This window comes from Suncus etruscus, chromosome 4 (assembly GCF_024139225.1).
Source record: "Suncus etruscus isolate mSunEtr1 chromosome 4, mSunEtr1.pri.cur, whole genome shotgun sequence".
Classification (NCBI taxonomy): domain Eukaryota; kingdom Metazoa; phylum Chordata; class Mammalia; order Eulipotyphla; family Soricidae; genus Suncus; species Suncus etruscus.
The window spans coordinates 140,461,254-140,475,537 of record NC_064851.1 but is presented as its reverse complement, the minus strand read 5'-3'; the positions used below and the strand labels follow the sequence as shown (position 1 = coordinate 140,475,537).

Genomic DNA, 14,284 nt, shown 5'->3' with positions numbered 1-14,284 from the left:
AAGTTTTATTCCAGGATTGCAAGGATGGTTTAACATAACTAAATCAATCAACATAATACACAGTATCAAGATAAGTAAAAATAGGGGCTGGCATGGTGGCACTAGAGGTAAGGTGCCTGCCTTGCCTGCACTAGTCTAGGATGGACCTAGGTTTGATACCCCGGCGTCCCATATGGTCCCCAAGCCAGGCGTGATTTCTGAGCTCATAGCCAGGAGTAACCCCTGAGCGTCACCAGATGTGGCCCAAAAATAAAAAAAGAAAGAAAGAAAGAAAGAAAGAAAGAAAGAAAGAAAGAAAGAAAGAAAGAAAGAAAGAAAGAAAGAAAGAAAGAAAGAAAGAAAGAAAGAAAGAAAGAAAGAAAGAAAAGAAGAAGAAAGAAAGAAAGAAAGAAAGAAAGAAAGAAAGAAAGAAAGAAAGAGAAAGGAAAGAAAAAGAAGAGAAAAGAAAAAGAAAAAGAAGAAAAACCACATGATCATATCAATAGATGCAGAGAAATCACTCCATAAAATTCAACACCCATTCTTGATTAAAACTCTCTACAAGATGGGAAAGAAAGTAATATTTCTCAATATAGTAAAGGCAATATATCACAAGCCAATGGCAAATATTATTCTCAATAGAGATAAACTAAAAGCCTTTCCTCTAAAATCTGGTACAAGACAAGGTTGCCCTCTCACACCACTCCTATTTAACATAGTGCTGGAAGTTCTTGTAATAGTGATTAGGCAAGAAAATAATATCAATGGTATCCAGATAAAAAAGGTAGAATCAAGCTCTCACTATTTGCAGATGACATGGTACACTATATAGAAAATCCTAAAGACTACCAAAAAGCTTCTAGAAACAATATATTCATAGAGCAAAGTGGCAGGCTACACATTAATTCACAAAATCAATGGCCTTCTTAGACACCAAGAATGATAGAGAAGAAATGGACATTAATAAAACAATCCCATTCACATTAGTGTCACATAAACTCATATATCTTGGATTCAACTTAACTAAAGAAGTGAAGGACCTATACAATGAAAACTACAAAACCCTGCTTCAAGAAATAAAAGGAAACATAAGGAAATGAAAACACATACCTTGCTCATGGATTGGTAGGATTAACATCATTAAAATGGTAATACTGCCCAAAGCTCTGTACAGATTCAATACAATCTCTGTGAGGATATCCATGACATTTTGCAAAGAAGTGGATAAAACACTCCTAAAATTTATTTGGAACCATAAATACCCAGAAATATCTAGAGCAACCCTTGGGAAAAGAAATATGGGAGGCATCACTTTCCCCAACTTTAAATTGTATTACAAAGCTATAGTCATTAAAATAGAATGGTATTAAAATAAAGACAGACCCTTAGATCAGTGGAAATGACTTGAGTATTCAGAGAATGTTCACCAAACATACAATTAATTAATATTTAATAAAGGGGCAAAACATGCAAAATGGTTCAAGGAATGCCTCTTTAATATTTCCATTTTTTCAAAGGGAGTATATATTTTAATTTTTTCACTAGACCCAAAAATTATATAGCTAGTTTATCTGTGGTATTAGTGCTTAAAATTAAATACAAATAAATTTAATGGTGAAGATATAATACCATTTCTTAATCTCCTCCTCCCCTAGACAATAATAACTTGTAAAACTATTTTAAGTGGGAAACAAGGGTTCCTAAGAACTACTTAGTTCTATGGCTTGGTTTAGTTCAATTGATTTCCAAGTAGAATGTCCGACACTTCCTGCTCTCACAGTCCAGTTCTAGATAATTTTCCCATTTGGGTTCAAATTTGGAGAGTCATAATTTCACAAGTATGGGTGAGGTAAAAATCATCTGATAGCCACATGATTTAGTTGGCATTTGTTTTTAAAGACTGGTTTTTCTCGGTTCAAGAGAATTGAATATTTAAGACATTACATTGAAAGAAATTTCCAGTATTTGCCTCCCTATATTCTAAAAGAAAGATAATATTTTTTCTTATTTTTGAAGTTTTATTAAAATTAGGTTTTTATGGTAAAATATATTTGAAGTTACTATTTATATTTGTCATTAAATCACCATAGTTCTATTCCCATTGATCTTGCATATATATATATATATATATATATATATAGCTTAAGCAAGGGCTAATAATTTTATCTTCTGAAAATTTGTTGTACATTTAAAGATAGATGTCTAATTACTGGTATAGTTAGTTTAGGTATACCTTTTCCAATCCTGTTTTTATTTACTTCTTTTTATCTTTCACTCATACAGTGGTGACCAAGAGAAGAAGGAAAATTTTGCAGCCATATGGAAAGGAGATCATCCACTCCTTTATTGTTTTTAAATTAAAGCATTCTGATTTACAAAGTTAATCATAGTTAAGTTTTAGACATAAAATATTTTAGCACCAATCCCACTACCAGTTTCAACCTCTCTCTATCAATGTTTCCAGAGCCCATCCCATGCCACCACCAACTCCTCTGCCCACACCCCCGACTGACATCATCAAAGACACCTTTTTAAGTTTGGTTGTTAAGGTAAGGGGATCTTTATTTTATGTTGTTGACTCTGTGGCTTGGATATTTGTTTTTGTCCTTGATACCAACAATATACTTGTGTTCCTTGGCCCCTATCCTCTGTTATTTCACATCTGCCTTTCTTTCTCTTCACTGAATGTTTTCCTTTTCCTCACTATGTTCTGAGGCCAAAAATGTTCTAGACAGTCCCATATAGACCATTATATACATTCATGCAGTTATTATAAATACCATATATAAATGATATCATCCTATATTTATCCTCTTCTGTCTTCATTCTTACATATTATCTTTCATGTTACAGAAATTTGCATGATTGCATAATTCCTTAGAGCTATGTTCTATAACATTGTATACAATCCACAAGTCTGTTGACTGACATCTAAGTTTATTCCAAGTCTGAGTTTTGAGTCCTGAGTCCTGCAATGAATACTTGTGTGCATACATCTTTCTGAATAAATATTTGCTATCTTGTGAACAGATGTGGAATTGCTGGGTCATATAGCAGCTTGATTATAAATTTACTGAGAATGCTCCATATTAATTTCCATAGGCATTAAATCAGACAACATTCTTCAAATACAGATTATTTCTAATATTTTTGTCATTCCTGTTGATGCAAGATGATATCTCATTATTGTCTTAATTTGGGTTTCCTAAGTGATGATGAGCATTTTTCATATGTTTGTTGGATATCTGAAAGTCTTCCTCAGAGAACTCTTTGTTCAAATGGGGTCTTTAGATTTTGGGGGGAATAATATTTGTGAGTACTTTGTATGTCCTAGATATCAATCATTTATTTACCTTATATGTTGAGTATGAGTACTTTCTACTATTCAATAAACTGTCTTGTTTTATCTCACATTTCTTTTTCCATACAGAAACGTTTTTTATTCATTTTTCTTTTGTTGTTGTTGTTTTTATATATTTTATTTAAATACCTTGATTACATACATGATTGTGTTTGGGTTTCAGTCATGTAAAGAACACCTCCCATCACCAGGGCAACATTCCCATCACCAATATCCCAAATCTCCCTCCTCCCCAGCCGATCCCCACCTGTAGTGTAGGCAGGCTTTCCATTTCCCTCATACATTCTCATTATTAGAACAGTTCAAAATGTAGTTATTTCTCTAACTAAACTCATCACTCTTTGTGGTGAGCTTCCTGAGGTGAGCTGGAACTTCCAGCTCTTTTCTCTTTTGTGTCTGAAAATTATTATTGCAAGAATGTCTTTCATATTTCTTAAAACCCATAGATGAGTGAGACCATTCTGTGTTTCTCTCTCTCTCTGACTTATTTCACTCAGCATAATAGATTCAGTGTACATCCTCGTATAGGAAAATTTCATGACTTCATCTCTCCTGACAGCTGCATAATATTCCATTGTGTATATGTACCACAGTTTCTTTAGCCATTCGTCTGTTGAAGGGCATCTTGGATGTTTCCAAAATCTTGCTATGGTAAATAGTGCTGCAATGAATATAGGTGTAAGGAAGGGGTTTTTGTATTGTATTTTTGTGTTCCTAGGGTATATTCCTAGGAGTGGTATAGTTGGATTGTATGGGAGCTCGATTTCCAGTTTTAGGAGGAATCTCCATATTGCTTTCCATAAAGGTTGAACTAGACGGCATTCCCACCAGTAGTGGATAAGAGTTCCTTTCTCTCCACATCCTCACCAACACTGTTTATTCTCATTCTTTGTGATGTGTGCCATTCACTGTGGTGTGAGGTGGTATCTCATCATTGTTTTGAGATGCATCTCTCTGATGATTAGTGATGTGGAGTATTTTTTCCTGTGTCTTTTGGCCATTTCTATTTCTTCTTTATCAAAGTGTCTGTCCATTTATTCTCCCCATTTTTTGATGGGATTAGATTTTTTTTCTTGTAAATTTCTGTCAGTGCCTTGTATATTTTGGAAATTAACCCCTTATCTGATGGGTATTGGGTGAATAGTTTCTCCCACTCAGTGGGTGGCTCTTGTATCCTGGGCACTATTTCTTTTCAGGTGCAGAAGCTTCTCAACTTAATATATTCCCATCTGTTAATCTCTGCTTTCACTTGCATGGAGAGTACAGTTTCCTCCTTGAATATGCCTGTAGTCTCAATGTCCTGGAGTATTTTGCCTATGTGTTGTTTTATATATTTTATGGTTTGGGGTTTGATATTGAGGTCTTTAATCCATTTGGATTTTACCTTCAAACATGATGTTAACTGGGGGTCTAAGTTCAATATTTTGCAAGTGGCTAGCCAGTTGTGCCAACATCACTTGTTGAAGAGGCTTTCCCTGCTCCATTTAGGATTTCCTGCTCCTTTATCAAAAATTAGGTGATTGTATGTCTGGGGAACATTTTCTGAGTATTCAAGCCTATTCCACTGATCTGAGGGCCTGTCCTTATTCCAATACCATGCTGTTTTGATAGGTATTGCTTTGTAGTAAATTTTAAAGTTGGGGAAACTAATTCCTCCCATATTCTTTTTCCCAATGATTGCTTTAGCTATTCTAGGGTGTTTATTATTCCAAATGAATTTCAAAAGTGCCTGATCCACTTCTTTGAAGAATGTCATGGGTATCTTTAGAGGGATGGCATTAAATCTGTATAATGCCTTGGGGAATATTGCCATTTTGATGATGTTAATCCTGCCAATCCATGAGCAGGGTATGTGTTTCCATTTCCACGTCTCCTCTCTTATTTCTTGGAGCAGAGTTTTATAGTTTTCTTTGTATAGGTCCTTCACATATTTAGTCAAGTTGATTCCAAGATATTTGAGTTTGTGTGGCACTATTGTGAATGGGGTTGTTTTCTTAATGTCCATTTCTTCCTTATTACTATTGGTGTATAGAAATGCCATTGATTTTTGTGTGTTAATTTTGTAGCCTGCCACCTTGCTATATGAGTCTATTGTTTCTAGAAGCTTTTTGGTAGAGTCTTTAGGGTTTTCTAAGTAGAGTATCATGTCATCTGCAAACAGCGAGAGCTTGACTTCTTCCTATCCTATCTGGATTCCCTTGATATCTTTTTCTTGCCTAATCGCTATAGCGAGTACATCCAGTGCTATGTTGAATAGGAGTAGTGAGAGAGGACAGCCTTGTCTTGTGCCAGAATTTAGAGTGAAGGCTTGTAGATTTTCTCCATTGAGGATAATATTTGCCACTGGCTTGTGGTAGATGGCCTTAACTATATTGAGAAAGGTTCCTTCCATTCCCTTCTTGCTGAGAGTTTTGATCAAGAATAGATGTTGGACCTTATCAAATGCTTTCTCTGCATCTATTGATATGGTCATGTGGTTTTTATTTTTCTTGTTATTGATGTTGTGTATTATGTTGATTTATTTATGGATGTTAAACCATACTTGAATTCCTGGGATGAAAACTACTGGATCGTAGTGGATAATCTTCTTAATGAGGAATTGAATCCTATTTGCCAGGATTTTGTTGAGGATCTTTGCATCTGCATTCATTAGCGATATTGGTCTCTAATTTTCTTTTTTGGTAGCATCTCTGTCTGGTTTAGGTATCAAGGTGATGTTGGCTTCATAAAAGCTATTTGGAAGTGTTTCCATTTGTTCAATTTCATGAAAGAGTCTTGCCAGGATTGGTTGTAGTTCCTCTTGGGAAGTTTGAAAGAATTCATTAGTGAATCCATCTGGGCCTGGGATTTTGTTTTGGGGCAGACATTTGATTACCATTTTAATTTCATCAATGGTGATGGGGGTGTTTAGATATGCTACATCCTCTTCCTTCAACCGTGGAAGATTATAAGAGTCCAAGAATTTATCCATTTCTTCAAGGTTCTCATTTTTAGTGGCATAGAGTTTCTCAAAGTAGTTTCTGATTTGAATCTCTGCCATATCAGTAGTGATCTCTCCTTTTTGTTTTCTAATATGAGTTATCAAGCTTCTTTCTCTCTTTCTCTTTGTTAATTTTGTCAGTGGTCTATCAATCTTGCTTATTTTTCAAAGAACCAACTTCTGCTTTCATTGATCTTTCGATTGTTTTTTGGGTTTCCACTTCATTGATTTCTGCTCTCAGCTTTGTTATTTCCTTCTGTCTCCCTATTTTTGGGTCCTTTTGTTGAGCACTTTCTTGTTCTATGAGCTGTGTCATTAAGCTACTCGGGTAAGTTCCTTCTTCCTTCCTGATGTGTGCTTGCAAAGCTATAAATTTTCCTCTCAGTACTGCCTTTGCTGTATCCATAAGTTCTGATAGTTTGTGTCTTTATTGTCATTTGTTTCCAGGAACCCTTTGATTTTCTCCTTGGTTTCATCTCGGACCCACTGGTTATTCAGTATGAGGTTTAGCTTCCAGGTGTTAAAGTTTTTCTTCTGTGTCAGCGAAGGTAGTCTGCAAATTTATGTTCTAGAATGTAGTCTATCCTGGAGAATGTCCCATGTACTTTGGAGAAAAATGTGTATCCAGATTTTTGGGGATGGAATCTCATATATATATATATATATATATATATATATATATATATATATATATATATATATATATATATATATATACACTAGATCTCTTTCTTCCTTTTCTCTTTTCAGGTCTAGTTTATTCTTGTTGGATTTCAGTCTGGTTGACTTATCCAGTGTTGATAAAGTCGTGTTGAAGTCCCCCACAATTAATGTGTTGTTATTGATATTATTTTCAGATTTGTCAACAATTGTATGAAATATTTTGCTGGCCCCTCATTCAGTGCATATATGTTTAGGAGAGGGATTTCTTCCTGCTCTACATACCTATTGATTAATATAAAATGTCCATTTTTGTCCCTTACAACCTTTCTGAGTATAAAATTTGCATTATCTGATATTAGTATGGCCACTCCAGCTTTTTATGGGTGTTATTTGCTTGGATAATTTTTCTCCAGCCTTTTATTTTGAGTCTATGTTTGTTCTGACTATTCAGGTGTGTTTCTTGTAGGCAGCAGAAGGTTGAATTGAGTTTTTTGATCAATTTAGCCACTCTGTGTCTCTTAACTGGTGCATTTAGTCCATTGACGTTGAGAGAAAGAATTGTCCTGGGATTTAATGCCATCTTTATATCAAAAGTTGGTGTGTCTTTTGGTTAGTCTTGTCTTAAATTAGGTCTTTCAGTTTTTCTCTTAACACTGGTTTTGAGTCTGTAAAGTTTCTGAGCTGTTTTTTGTCTGTGAAACCATGTCTTCTTCCGTCAAACCAGAAAGTGAGATTTGCTGGGTACAGTATTCTAGGTGAAGCATTCATTTCATTTAGTCTTGTCACAATATCCCACCACTGCTTTCCGGCAATGAGTGTTTCTGGTGAGAGATCTGCTGTAAATCTCAAGGATGCTCACTTGAACGTAATTCGCCTTTTGATCTTGCTGTTTTCAGAATTCTGTCTCTATCTGTGGGATTCGTCATTGTGACTAGGATGTGTCTTGTGGTATTTTTCTGGGGTCTCTTTTGGTTGGTACTCTTCGAGCATGCAGGATTTGATCATATATATTCTTTAGCTCTGGAAGTTTCTCTTTAATGATGTTCTTGAGCATTGATTATTCCTGGAAATTTTCTTTCTGTGTCTCTGGGACTCCAATGATTCTTAAGTTGTTTCTGTTGAGCTTATTATAGATTTCTATTTTCATCTGTTCCCATTCTTTGACTAATTTTTCCATTGTCTGTTCAGTTGCTTCAAGTTTTTTTCCAATCTCTCCTGCTGTATGGAATTGTTATTTGTCTCTTCTTCCACAGCACCAAGTCTATTCTCAGCATCTTATCCAGAGCTTATCCATTTTGTCATTCACTTGGTTTACTGTTTTTCAGGCCTGTTAGTTGACATGTTATTTCAGTTTAGAGTTTTGTGATTTCTGTCTTCATATTTTTTTGGTTCTTATTATTAGTGTTCTGTTTAATTCGATTCATGGTTTCTTTGAGTTCGTTGAGGATCTTCCATATTGCTTATCTGACAGTCCTTATCTGAGAGGTTGATTAGTTGTTTGGTCATTATCTAGTCATCAGAATTGTTATCTTCATTCACTATTTCTGATGCTGGCCTGCGTTGTTTCCCCATTGTCACACTTGTATTGTGGGTTTTTCTATATGTTTGTGGTGGTATTCATTGGCTAAATGATGCAGGCAGCACACTCCTCTGGCTCTGCTCTTTCTGGATGGGTTGACTTGCCTCCAAGGGAGGGGAGTCCTCCGTGGATGAAGCCTCACACAGGATCAAATCTTAGGCCCGAGCACGCAGCAGAGAAGACAGTCTGGAGAGAAATTCTGGGCTTCAGTGATCCAGCGCAGTTCTTAGTGTGATTTTTTTCTTCTTCTCACGATGGTGTTCTTTTTTTAGAAAGAGCGCACGACCGCATAGCGAAGCTGCATGGCCATGCTCTGCTGGAGCCTCTTTTCGGCCCACTCCCAAGAGATTCATGCAACAGGATAGTAGACAGACACACCGAGGCAGCACTCACAATTTTTCACAGTCGAGCCCCACTCCAGAAACTTTTTAATTCGATGAAGTCCCATTTTTTGAATTTTGATTCTGTAATTATTGCCATTGACATTATATTGTTGAATAACTCCTTTGAGGCCTAGGTCTTGGAATGTTCTAACTATCTTCTCAATTCACTTTGTATATTCAGATATTATATAGTCCTTGAATTGATTTTTGTGTAAGTCCAGTTTTAATTTCTTATGTGTATTTTTTTCAATTTTATCAAAACCATTTGTTAAGGAAGCTGACTTTATTCCATTTCATGTTATCAGCTCCTTTGTCAAAATTTAGTTGACCATAATATTTTGTATCTTTTAATTTGTTGTTGGATATTCTGTTCTGAATCTTTTGTTAGAAAGACCATCTTTGTTAAAATATCCTGTTATTTTGATAACTATGGTTATGCAGTATAGCTTCAAATCAAGTAATGAGATGCTTCTAATTTCTTACTATTTTAGTATGATTTTGACTACCTGGGGTCTTCTATTATTTCACACAATCTTTTAATGTACTTCTCTAAATCCTTGAAATATGTTCCCTGAATTTGGATAGAAATTACATTGTCTTCCTGTAAAGGCATACTTATGTATAAAAACAAGCTCTTATCTACTAGGGATAAGAACTCATACTTTTTTACACAGGGCACTTCCCATCTGAACATATGTCATGTGGACCCAACTTAGACCCCAGGTGATTCGACACCGACTATCCAGCCTTAAACCCTCTATCCCAGTCATAGAAATGACACAGTTCTCCACAACAGGTCCAGAAACCAAATATCCTCCAGGAAATCCAATATGTGCAGTTCTAATATGCTATCCTGACAACAAGGAAATGGGACAACTTGATCTAAGAGCAGGTTGTCCTACTTCACCATCTAACAATAAGACAAAATCAGAAGACTTGTCATCTTTTGATCTGTGCAACAGCCAAGATCACTATCTACAGATGACTGACCATGACAACCATGACTGGGTAGTATGTATCCTGGGACCAATAAATAAGCCCTAGTCTAGGATTTGGTCTACAATCTGTACAATAACCAAGATCTCAAATTACAGAGGTCTGACTGGGATAATTGCAACTAAACAGGTTTCTGGAAACATAACAAAAGACTCTATCCCAGACTCCATAGGAGGATCAGCGCAATGACCAAGACCACCAACTACAGAAGATGAATTAAAATGACAGTGAAGGAACAGAACTTCTAGAACCACAAAGAAAGACTTTATCGTAAGCTCCATTTTTTGACCTGTGCAGATACCAAGACCTCTAGATACAGAGGTCTGATTTTATCACCCATGATGGAACAGAAGTCTTCCACATACCACAAAGGCACCAAGGGGAGAGTAAATGAACATGCAAGGAGTCTATAGTTATTCCCATGACAGTATACTTCAAAAGTGAAGAAACCCTGTATCTCTTAGGCCAAGGAAATTCCCTTTCTAATGTCCCCAATATTTACTGTGCCTATGCCGGAAAAAAAGGGCACAAAATAATCTTTTTTATTTATTTATATATATATTTATTTATTTATTGACTTCTATGATTTGGTTTGATTATGGAAGTTGTCATCTGCAATTTTTTTCTCGCTTTCTCTTTATTTTTTTTCTTGTTTTTTTTTTTCCCTCTGTTATGTTTTTATTTCCGGCCCGTGGATATTATGGGGTGCTTCTCCGTATTGCTGTAGTGCTCACTGAATTTTTTATTTGATATTTTCTTTTGTATTGTTGTGGTGTTTCACTTCTTTTTTCTCTTTTCTCTCTCAAACTGAGGTTGAAAGCTTCTAGGATGACTCCACCCATTTTCGGCTTGTTTGATTTTTACCCCATTTTATTGCTTTTCTTTTCTTCAAATAAAACCACATAACTATCTAGTTTTGCCTCTCAAATAATGAAGTGTACTAAGTGTACTAAGACCAAAACTAAGACCAAACGTTTGTATGGTCACTAAGTAGTAAGCTAGACACAGAGGGGACCACTTATTCTAGTAGCCTGGGGGGGATGAGGGTGGGGGGTAGGGATGCAGGATGGGAATGGGAGTGGAGGGAGGACAACTTTGGTCATGGGAATTCCCCTGATTCAATATTAATATGTACTTAAAATATTACTGTGAAAGATATGTAAGACACTTTGGTCAAAATAAAAACTATAAAAAAAAGAATTGGGGGCTAGAGAGATATCATGAAGTAGAGCGTTTGCCTTGCATGCAGAAGGACGACGGTTTGATCCTGGCATCCAATATAGTCCTCCGAGTCTGCCAGGAGCAATTTCTGAGTATAGAGCCAGGAGTAACCCCTGAGCGCTGCCGGTGTGACCCAAAAACCAAAAAAAGAAAAAAAAGAAAAAAAAAGAATTATAACTATAAATAAAGACAACAGCATATCACTGAAAAAAAAAAAAGAAATTACATTGAATCCATATAGTATTTTAGGCAATATGATTGTTCGATAATATTGATTCTTCTAATGGCATATATTTTTTCCATTCCCTTAGGTCTTCTTTACAATAATTCATAAGTGTTTGAAGTTTTCATAGTATAGGTATCTCACCTCTTTTGTTAACTTGATTCCTAAGTACTTGTTGGTTTTTTATACTAATTTAAGGAGGATCTACTCTTTGATCTCTTACTCCTCCTATTTATTATTTGTATAGTGGAAAAAGCAATTTTTTATTTTTTTGAGAATTTTGTTTTATGGAAATTTTAGGGTCTTCAATGTATATCATCATATCATATACAAAAACAGATAATTTGACTCCATCTTTTCCAGTTCAGATCACTTTGATATCCTTCTTTTGCCTGGTTGCTCTTCCTAGGACTTATAATACTATGCTTAAAATAAGAGTGGTGACATTGGATATACTTTTCTTGTGTCTTTTCTCAGTGGGAATGCTTACAGTTTTATACCATTAAGAATAATATTAGAGATCAAGAAATGGGGGTCCTCGTTGATTCAGAAGAGCCATTTGGCTTCATGGATGCACATACTTTTAGTCAATAAGCAGCACAACAACATATTCAAAAAACCACCACAATGCAAAGTAACGATGGAAAAGCATCACAAAATTCCACCAAGTGTTTTTAATGAAGATGATAATTCTGAAGACCAAACTAGTATCAACCACATATCTATAGCCTCTCTGAAAATGACTTTATAAAGTAAATAAATCAAGTGAACCATGGAACAGAATGCCAAAAACACTCAAGAGTACATTAGAATGGAAATTAGAACACTTCAACCAGAAATGACAGAACTAAAAAACTTGGTAGGCAAAATGAAAAATTCACTGGAAGGCCACCCAAGCAAAGTAAAGCTTATCAGGCAGAAATAGTGAGCTGAAATATGAGCTGCATAACACCTCCATATCTCCATATAAGAAAAGAAGATGAACAAGAATACTAAAATTAATCAATAGATGTTGGATAATTAAAGACAATATTGACTAGGGACTTTTTATGGATAGCTGTTACTATTTTTAGGAAGGTTCCGTCTACCCTATTTTGCTGAGGGTTTTAATGATGAATTGGTGATGGATCTTGTCCAAAGCTTTTTATGCATCAGTTGATACGATCATACGATTTTTTTTCTTTCTTTTTACTATGTGATGTAAATGAATAAATTTACATATATGGTTCAATATATGCATCCCCAGGAGATTTCCGATTAACTGTTGTACTCGTTGCTAAATTATTTTATTTTATTTTATTTTTTAGGATTTTTTCAGTATCAGGCCCTCATTGTGCTTGAACTCACTGAGTAAGTTTTTGATGCCAAGAATGTAATGGCTGCCTGTGATCCGCGCCATGGCCGATAACTCATGGTAGCTGCTGTGTTCCATGGACAAATGTCCATGAAGGAGATTCATGAGCAGAAGCTGAAAGTACAGAACAAGAATAGCAGCTAATGGGGCCGGAGAGGTAGCATGGAGGTAGGGCATTTGCCTTTCATGCAGAAGGATGGTGGTTCGAATCCCAGCATTCTATATGGTCCCCCGAGCCTGCCAGGAGCAATTTCTGAGCTTAGAGCCAGGAGTAACCCCTGAGCACTGCTGGGTGTGACATGCCCCCCCCCCCAAAAAAAAAAGAATAGCAGCTACTTCATGTGTTAGGTTCAGAATTTTCTGTTTCTCCCCAGAGCGGCCCTGAGTATTTCAAAAAGGACACCAGACCATGTAAATGTAAAGATGAGTGTTTATTCCTGGCACCAGGGGTCACCTGCACAGGACACAAGTCTTAGAGCAAGGACCCCCTGCCAAATTTAAGCAAGGCTTTTATATGATTTTACAGTAAGCAGTTATCAGTTCATCTTACCCTGCAGTTACAGCTGGTTCACCTTTAAGCAGTTTATTTTGTGACAGTTTTTGCGGCAGAAATAGACCCTCCAGTCTCAATTTCCATAGAAGGATGTAGTAAGAACAAGTTTTGCAAGCTAAGCGGAGTGAGGGGGGGGGGGACTGAAAGGGGAGGGGAAACCGAAGGGGGAAAACCAGGTGCCCAGAAGCTTCATGTCACGTAAGCAGGGCCAGAAGCATGACCTACTTTTGGTTTTGGGACAGAGCAGAGTTAGGGGCTTAATCTAGGGGCTTAATTTATTTTTTTTAATTTATTTTTCCCTTCAGTGGAATGGATCTCCAACAATGTCAAGACCATTATCTGCGACATCCCACCCCATGGCCTCAAGATGGCAGTCAACTTCATTGGCAATAGCACAGCCATCCAGGAGCTCTTCAAGAGCATCTCAGAGCAGTCCACTGCCATGTTCTGCCGGAAAGCCTTCCTCCACTGGTACACGGATGAGGGCATGGACAAGATGGAGTTCACAGAGGCTAAAAGCAACATGAACGACCTCGTCTCTGAGTACCAGCAGTACTAGGATGCCACTGCAGAAGAGACAGAGGATTTTAGGGAGGAGTTTGAAGAGGAAGCGGAAAGGCAGAGCCCCATCACCCCAAGTTTCTCACTTCCCTCAGTTTATTCAACTACCCTGTTCCTGTCCTGCATATTTTGCTTCTACTGCTTTCACACCTTTATTTTTGTTTTTATTTCTTTAGGGGGAGTTCTAACAGTGCCTGGCTCGTGATAAGACACTCAATATATACTTATTTTTGAATGTTTCCTCTCTTTCCACTCTGGGAAGTCCTGGTGCTTTGGGGTGTTTTTTCCTGGTACCTGTTCTAATCTCTCAAGTTAATATTCCCTTCTCTTTTCAAGATTATTTTCCAAGAAGCTGGGTCTCATCCAGATCCCTGCAGATGGTGCATAAAACAGAACTTTTGACCACCACTCCCAGCCCCCAGTGCAAATAA

General features: G+C 36.6%; 1 pseudogene; it reads left to right on the top strand.

Moving 5' to 3' along the window:
• Nucleotides 1-12,025: 12,025 nt before the first annotated feature.
• Nucleotides 12,026-14,058, top strand: LOC126007238 (tubulin beta chain-like; annotated as a pseudogene).
• The last annotated feature ends 226 nt before the right edge of the window (nucleotides 14,059-14,284 follow it).